Source organism: Neofelis nebulosa, chromosome 4 (assembly GCF_028018385.1).
Source record: "Neofelis nebulosa isolate mNeoNeb1 chromosome 4, mNeoNeb1.pri, whole genome shotgun sequence".
Lineage (NCBI taxonomy): Eukaryota > Metazoa > Chordata > Mammalia > Carnivora > Felidae > Neofelis > Neofelis nebulosa.
The window spans coordinates 51,274,918-51,283,444 of record NC_080785.1 but is presented as its reverse complement, the minus strand read 5'-3'; the positions used below and the strand labels follow the sequence as shown (position 1 = coordinate 51,283,444).

The window sequence follows — 8,527 nt, the reverse complement described above, 5'->3', positions numbered from 1 at the left end:
AACCCCAATGCCTATAGGACCAGACAGGAAGAGCCAGTCACATGGAAGGATTGGAAGCAACTATCTCTAGCTGGAGAATAGAGATCAGCTACATTTTTAAATTATATGCTAACAACGTTAAACATGAATAATCAAAAGATGGGTAAAAATATATTTGGACATTATGAAATAACCCTCCAAAACAGATTATAAGGCCTGGTTGAGATCCAGGGGAACAAATTGGGGGTTGATTTGCCATTCCTAACTTAGCCTGAATATATAAAGTCAAATGGACCTTATAGGATACTTTCTACACATATAGCAAAGAATGACTCTATGATATCTTACGGACTTCTGATCACTTTATTGGAGAGAGTTTATACATAGAAGCTCATGGGATATATTCCAGTTTGGGGACCATCATGGGAAGAGCATCTTTCCTGTGTTTGGTGCCTTTGCCGATTTGTGGCTGAACAGAAATCTCCCCCATTCCACCGCTCAAACAGCGACCTCGGGACTTTCTGTTCCGAATCCACCAAATGCAAAAGCGACCAGACAACATCGCCTCCGTTCCCCAAGGGCTGCTGGTTCAAGTGGCTGCACTTGCCAACCCTGCCTGGGCCTCTGCAGGTCTGTCGCAGCTCCCCCTGCAGGTAGAGAGAGGAAAAGGGGGCCAGATTCCGCAGAGAGGAAGAGGGAGGAGTGGCCACCGCCGAGAGTAAATCTTCATTATCATAAAAAAGGGAACCACGGTTTCACTCTCCCCGTTTTTATGATGAAGTAAAATAAAATGGGAAAGAAGAGCGAGAGAAGAGATTGCTCAGTAAATGGCCTCAAACCCAGCACGTGTTTATTTAAGCGTCTCTGTGCAAACATAACCCTGGGTGTCCGTTAAATCAGCAGGCATGTCAGTTGGCACTTCTGGTTACAGACCATTTTACGGTCATACATCATTCATAGCCGTAAAAGCCATTTGCCCTCTGTCACCCAACCAATCAGGATCCAGCCAAGAGGAAGCGGAGCAGTAGCCTGGCAGTTTTCTCCAGGCTCCTCTGAATTTCCTCAACCTGGTTCAGCAGAATGTCACAGAAAATTAACTCTCCGGGGTTATTAGGGACCCCTTCCCTTCCCCCTCCCTACTAAGAAGCAATGCGTGATTTCAGGCTAGTATCTACCCCAATCACAAGCAACACCTTGTGACGTCCGGGGTAAGAGAGCAGCGGGCATTGTACGCAGGCCCGGCACAACACCCGTCGCCTTGAACCACTCGAGTGAAGGTACGTGGCTGGGGCACGGCTCGCCATGCCTCTGCAGTTCACTCCTAATGCTCACTTTGAGCAGATTTGAAATTGATGTCAGTGTCTAAGCCACCCAGTGGGTAACCTTGATCCGCCCTTGCTTCCCTCTTGCGAGTTCACATTTTTTCACTCCTCGCCTCCTCACTTCTGTTATCGACACAGAGATGCCTGCCAAAGCCTTAAGACCGCCTCGGGCCTCGCAAACCATGCATCTTTCGGTTCTTCCCAAATGCCCGCCCCTCTGGGTTGGTACTTCGCTTAAAATGCCTCCCCACGTCTAAAGGGTCCTCCCTTTGTATTTATTACTTCTTCACTTTTTCTTGGTGCACGCCTTCATTTAAGAATGAGCCTCAACGGTCGTCACAACCGCAGTGGGCACCTGGACAGTCCCATCTGGTCGCCCCACTCCATCTCTGCCCGGGTATCCCGCGTGGCTTCTGGCCTCTCCAGTCGTAACAGGCTAGGATCAATTTTCCAGTGGCAGCTTGGAAATAATAGCGCAAAATGTATATTAATACAGAAATATATTGTGAAACTGTCCTTAAACAAACAAATGAGCCACTTTAAAATATTACTGCTATAAATGACCATGACAGTCGCACAGCACATATAATAAAAATAACTGCTGAGGAGAAGCTGCTGAATTACTATAGTAATAAACCAGATGTGATTATTATCATTTAACACGGTCATTGAATACCATGAATCCCTGAAGCCATTAAAATATTTATGATTAAACATTTGCTATTCCTTATAACAGAACGTATAGTTGGGTACTAAAAAACTGTTAAAGTATTATTTCAGCTAATATATTCCAGTTCTATAATGGAGGTCAACCAACATTGCCTGAATTCTTTAAAAGAGGGATGAGCAGGTGCCTCTCCGTATCTGGACATATTTCAGGATGTCTATGCTGGTATTATATACTCTCAGGGTCCTGGGGAGGGTGTATCAACTACACGCTACTAAGGTAAAAAAAAATATGTTCCTATTCTTTATACTCATGAACAGATGTGGGCTTGGGGGCTGTTCTGGTCATTCTTCTAGCAAGAAAGCAGATGTAGCAGATGCTTTCAAAGTCCCCTGCTCATATCCCCGTGGCATTTGTCTTGAACATTCCCCAGCAAGCATATCTCCACCAAAGGGTGTCCATTTGGCCAGCCAGAGCCTGCATTGCCAGGACATTAACCACCCCCCCCCACCCCCCCACCGCCCCACCCCCCCCACCGGGAGCAAAGGTTGGCCCTGGCGGATAGGGTTGGGGAATAAATATCTCGGCCAGATTTATGGACGTCCCTCTTTTTCAAACTCTGTCCTTTGGCTGTGCTCTTGACCCTCGTTGCCCTCCTGATGATTGTTTTCAGTTATAATTTTAGTTCGGTTACATACAAATTGGGTTTGTTGGGCTGAACAGAAATGTTACAAGCGGTGTCTTCTCAAATTTAACTAGAGACACTTCTGCCCCACAAGGTCAGTCTTCCAGAGTGTTTGCTGCTCCCCTCCCTTCCCGTTTCTCGGCAGTTCCAGCTTCATCAGAGGATGAGGGTTGTTGCCAGGAAGGGAACTCATCCATCCACAGCACGTCCTGGTGATGGCCCAGGAGTGGAGAGCTCCATGCTGGAAGAGCTGAATGAGAATTCTTCGTCACTATCGCTTGAGGCTGACCTGAGTGTTTTAATTATTCATGCTACCAGAATTGGCTATTTCTTGTTAAATGGGTACCAACAGCAATCACCTTTCCTTATATCTTTAGAGACAAATATTTTCCAAGAAATAAGATGCTTGAGATGTCTGAACCCTGCCAATGGACAATGCGGTAAGAAACAAAAATGTGGGATTTTTGGAAAGAGGTCTGTTCCTTACCTGGTGTATGCATATATATATATATATATATATATATATACACACACACACACATATATATATACGTGTATATATATATATATATGCACGTATATATATGTGTATGTATATATATGCACACACACACACACACATATATATATATATGGCACATTATATAACTCTTTCACACTTTCTAGCTTGCTAGCAGCTTAATTTTCTCATATGTGAAAGGACCACAGCAACCATATAAATTGGTAAAATGTATATAAAGCGTTTATATACACTACCATGTGAGTAATAGATAATTAATAAACATTAACTTATTAAATGATGAATGAATGGTGAATTTACCTACTATGAAGCTCTTCCACAGCATCACGGTGACAGCTCAGTTCTTGGCAGAGATATTACCTATTGGGAACCCATTTGATTCCCAGCATGTCTCTCTCTAGCTTCCCATCATACGGTTTGGGCAGTGTTATATATCTCTGTCATGTGGGTTCCATATTTGTCCTTATACTCTCAAGTTATATTTGTATAGGTCCATCCCGTTCTTGCTGTGGTTTCACATTTGTAGGTTTAATAACCTGGGCAGCTGTCTGATGTATGTACAGGAAAACTCACAAAACCTCAGAGTGGAATAAAAAACATTTTCGAAGACCCCTGCTGGCTCAGTCAACCCTAATGAGCTATTAGATCATTAGAGACTCTTTGCCATCAATTAGTCATTAGATCAGCAACCATTCATTGATGACAGGGCTCTCCTACTTAAAGGGATAGTACTGTTAGAATGCAAAGGAACCATTGCGGGTGTCTCTGAAACTCTCAAAAAAAAAAAAAAAAAGTAGCACCATGTGGTCGTTTGAAGTCTCAGTTACTCCAGAACCTAAAACGAGGCTCATTTAGTATGGCTGCTTAAATTTTTCAGGTCACCTTGACTTAGTAAAGATTTCCAATGAAAGAACAATAAAGGCTTATTCCAGTTTATATGTAGCCATGTAGCCCAGGGAGGGTAGAACAGGCTTAAAGGCTCTTGTCCATGTGTTGTGTGAGTATCGTTGCCTTGCTCATCATTTCTGTGACTTTCTAGGGCCTCATGTTCTTGGGGGTCTTTTCCTCCAATACCTTTCCTGCTGACCTCTGGACCTGTCTTGGACCTCAAGTCTGCTCTCTTCCCTGGCCTCTAAGGCCTGCAATTAGTACTCATATCATGCACTCGTATGGACCTATGGTGACAATTCCACGTGTGTGCATGTGTGTGCTCGCAAATGTTACCTGGTAATCCAGCCTGGCAGATAAGTAACTGCTAACTAAGAATCGATGTTGGACATCATTTCGGGTAATAGTCGCTCCTCATAACCGCACCAGGGTAGATGTCTTTGCCAGCTTTCCTCCTAAACATCTCCCGTCGGCTTTTCTTTCTCCCTCAACATACTCTTTCTCTCTCTCTAATTCTCAAGCTGCTCCCAGGACCTCAAAATCCCTCCAGTGTTACTAGGCAGAACCATTCACCACTGTCTGGGACCCAATCTGAAGGCAGTCGATTGGCCCATATAAGTATTTGCTAAAATCAAGACGGTTCTCTCCCCTAAGATGAGCTCTACTGCAGCTCAACTAACAGGTGACTTTCCCCAAATATTTGTGTTTTTTTTTTTAATTTTTAAATGTTTATTTATTTTTGAGAGAGAGAGAGAGAGGGAGAGCATGAGCCGGGGAGGGGCAGAGAGACAGGGAGACACAGAATCCGAAGCAGGCTCCAGGCTCTGAGCTGTCAGCACAGAGCCTGCCGCGGGGCTCAAACTCACGAACTGGAAGATCATGACCTGAGCCGAAGTCGGACACTCAACCGACTGAACCACCCAGGCGCCCCTTTCCCCAAATATTTGTAACATTTGTGTAAGTAATCAAAGATCATGTGCACCAGTGCTTGACATGTTTTCAGGAATTGCGTTGGAGAACTCCAGTACCCACACTGCACCCACCATGACATAGCACTTCCCCGAATGAACCAGGATCTCTTGTGGGCGGGTTTTGTCTGATGGTAGGTGAAGCCAAAGTTTGTCTCTGTTGGAATGCATTCCTGAAATCATAATGAGCAAATATGATTCCCAGTGAATAAATACGCACTTAAAAATGCTTCCTGGCTATCTTTAAGTGAAAGTAAATGGTATTACCTTTTAAACTAGTAAGAACACTTTGGAGGAGCATTCTTCCAGGGCACCTAGGTGGCTCAGTCGGTAGGGCATTCGACTTCGGCTCAGGTCATACTCTCAGTTTGTGGGTTCAAGCCCCGTGGTAGGCTCTGTGCTAACAGCTCAGAGCTTGGAGCCTGCTCTGGATTCTGTGTCTTCTTCTCTCTATGCCCCTCCCCCACTCGTACGCCAGCGAGCTCTCTTTCTCTCTCTCAAAAATAAACAAAAATTAAAAAAAAAAACAATGAATGAAAGGAGGAACATTCTTTGGCTGGGAATATCCAAGACTCAATGGGGAGGCTGAGGGCCCTTTTGAAGTGAGCGGAACTGAGTCGTCAAATCCTTTCTGCAATGACAGAAGCTGATGTTGGATAAAGACTCAATTACTAGTCATGTTTACTTCAGAAAGCCTGTTAATTTTAGTTCATTTATCTTCAAATTTACTTTAATGCTCTATAGACCACATTTTTGTTTAGTTCTTTCTATAAAAGAAGAACTAGAACTACAGAGTAAAGCTTGTGTTATTTATTTATTTATTTATGTATTCATTCACTCATTCATTCATGAATGTTTATTTTTTTATTATTTTTTTTTTTTTAATTTTTTTTTTCAACGTTTTTTAAATTTATTTTTGGGACAGAGAGAGACAGAGAATGAACGGGAGAGGGGCAGAGAGAGAGGGAGACACAGAATTGGAAACAGGCTCCAGGCTCCAAGCCATCAGCCCAGAGCCTGACGCGGGGCTCGAACTCACGGACCGCGAGATCGTGACCTGGCTGAAGTCGGACGCTTAACCGACTGCGCCACCCAGGCGCCCCCCTGAATGTTTATTTTTGAGACAGAGAGAGTGAGAGAGTGCAAGCAGGGGAGGGTCAGGGAGAGGGAGACAGAGGATCCAAAGTAGGCTCCGTGCCGACAGCAGAGAGCCCAATGTGGGGCCCGAAGTCATGAACCATGAGATCATGACCTGAGCCAAAGTCCGACGCTCAACTGACTAAGCCACCCAGGTGCCCCAAAGCTTGTGTCTTTTTAAAGGTCAAATGGTTCTCTGATATTAATTTTTGGGGGAATCCTGGGATGATACCAAGTAATAATGACATTAATCACTTTCTGATTTTTTTTAACCAAAGTTTTACTTTATGTGGGGAGCAATGCAGAGCCCTATTGGACATTATCTCACTTTTTCTCATAGCTCCCCCATGAGGCAGGTGTGTATTGCATCCTATTTTATACTGGAGGAAACTGATCTCATTTCACCTACATATTACTTTTTCCAGAGGCTTCCCTAGCTTCCCCTATTATCATGCTTGTCACATTTTACTATAAATGTTTGTCTGTCTCTTGGCCCCAACAGATCAGCGTGGGCAAGAACCACATCTGTGTTGTTACCTAATTCAGTGTGCCTAATTCAGTGCCTTGCATATGTTAGGTGCCTAATAAGTATTTGCCTACTGGCTGGCTGGAACAATGAATCAGCATAGAGAGGAAGAGTAACTCACTCAAGGCCATTGGTAGAAAGTGGAACCAAGACTCAGATCCATGGCCCCTGGACCGTGGAGCCCAAGCTCTTAAATGTCCTGTAGCAATTTCCTCCATCCCATGCCCAACCCCAACACAAAAACAACATGCTGATTTGAACAATAATATCTTTCTTGCTGCCAAGGCACACACTTTTAGTCTTTGTGGAAACGTGAGCTCATTAGCAAAGCGTCTTTTGTCACTGGGGAAAGGCACAATTCGTCCCTGAGTTTACCCCTGCATGGTGTGCTGTGAAAGAGCCCCTCATCCTTGGTGTGCCCAGAAGCACCCAAGCCGAACCTTCTCCAGATCACGGTCGAAGCTCTGAAATCTGTTTAAGACTCCAAAGTCTGGCCTTGGGAAAGTCTTAATGGTCCAAATACAAAGGGGCAGAGTGGGGTGAGATGATGCAGAATTGAAGGTGGTGGGGGTTGTGCAGAATTTCTTTTCTTAAATGAAAAGCCCAAATAAAATAAATAAATGAAAACATAAATCACAGTGTCTTCTCCGGGCTCCTGGCTGGAGGAAAACAAATTAGAAAGGGCTTGAATGAAAGGAGTATTGAAGAAGCTTGACTTGAATTAAGTGGTTATATATTTTAAAAGCACTTTTGTTGGGTCCTGTAAAAATAGCAAATAAAAAGGTAGTAATATCCCCTGACTCTGTGAGGCAAATACCAGTAATAAAGTAAAGTAAGCTTGGGTATGTGTATATGTGTGTGTATGTGGGTGGGGTGGGGGGGCTGCAGAATTTAAGAGTATAAACTTGAGTAGAAGGAAAAAAAGTAAAGCATTTGGGTTAGAAACACTTTCATTTTCCCTTAATAATTAATGACGAGGTGCTATGGTTTCAAATAGATACTGTGTGTCTTTCTAACGCCATTCACTTTCCTCTTAAAATGGCCCTAAATGAAATTTAAAGACATAACTTGATTTTTTTTCTTTGACAGGCAACCTACAAGAGTTATTTCAGGGCTATCGAATGGTTATAATTTAAGATCCATTTTACAATCCCTCCATACATGGGCAGAGAAGACTTTCACAATGAAAACTGCAGCAAGCACCAACCACAGCCAACCTGCAGTTCCTTTTTGACCCGCCTTTTTGACCTGCAGTTCCTTTTAATAACGCCGTGCCGTTATTAATTGAAAAGTTAACATCAACTGGACAGCATAGATATTTTTACAAATCTATAGAGGCTTGAGCAGCGAGTTGCACAAAAACGGTCATGGAGGAAAATAACACAGAAGAAGTTGCCAGGAAAGAGCTAAATGAACTTTCTCCTTGTTAAGAAATGTTTAGGTCCTTTTGTTTGTAAATGGCAGGTGGGTGGTACAATTCCAGTGTAATTTCAGAAAGCCATCTTCTGAATGTAATAAACATGTCTGCAATAATAGGATTCAGAAAACCGCAAAATGCATTCCAGACACCCTTTGATTGTGCATACAGAACAGAGGATTTAGCCATAATTGGCTATAACACAGTTATGGACGGCAAATGACACACGGCGAAGCTGGGTGATGTAGCAGCTCTGATTAGCGACGGTAAGGTTCAGCTGAACATCGCGAATAAAACAGCAAGTGCATGGTGACACAGCACCTGCCCTCTCTCCCTTCCTCTCACCCACCTTCCCTCCCTTCTTCCCTCTCTTCCCACCTCACTCCCTTCCTTGCTCACTTTCTCCCTTTCTGTTTAA

At 43.6% G+C, this 8,527-nt stretch overlaps 1 long non-coding RNA gene across 1 annotated transcript; it reads left to right on the top strand.

Moving 5' to 3' along the window:
• Window positions 1-889: 889 nt before the first annotated feature.
• LOC131509243 (uncharacterized) lies at window positions 890-8,247 on the top strand. The gene is made up of 3 exons (XR_009260388.1): window positions 890-1,256; window positions 3,031-3,093; window positions 7,782-8,247. It is a non-coding gene; the product is annotated as an uncharacterized LOC131509243 (long non-coding RNA).
• The last annotated feature ends 280 nt before the right edge of the window (window positions 8,248-8,527 follow it).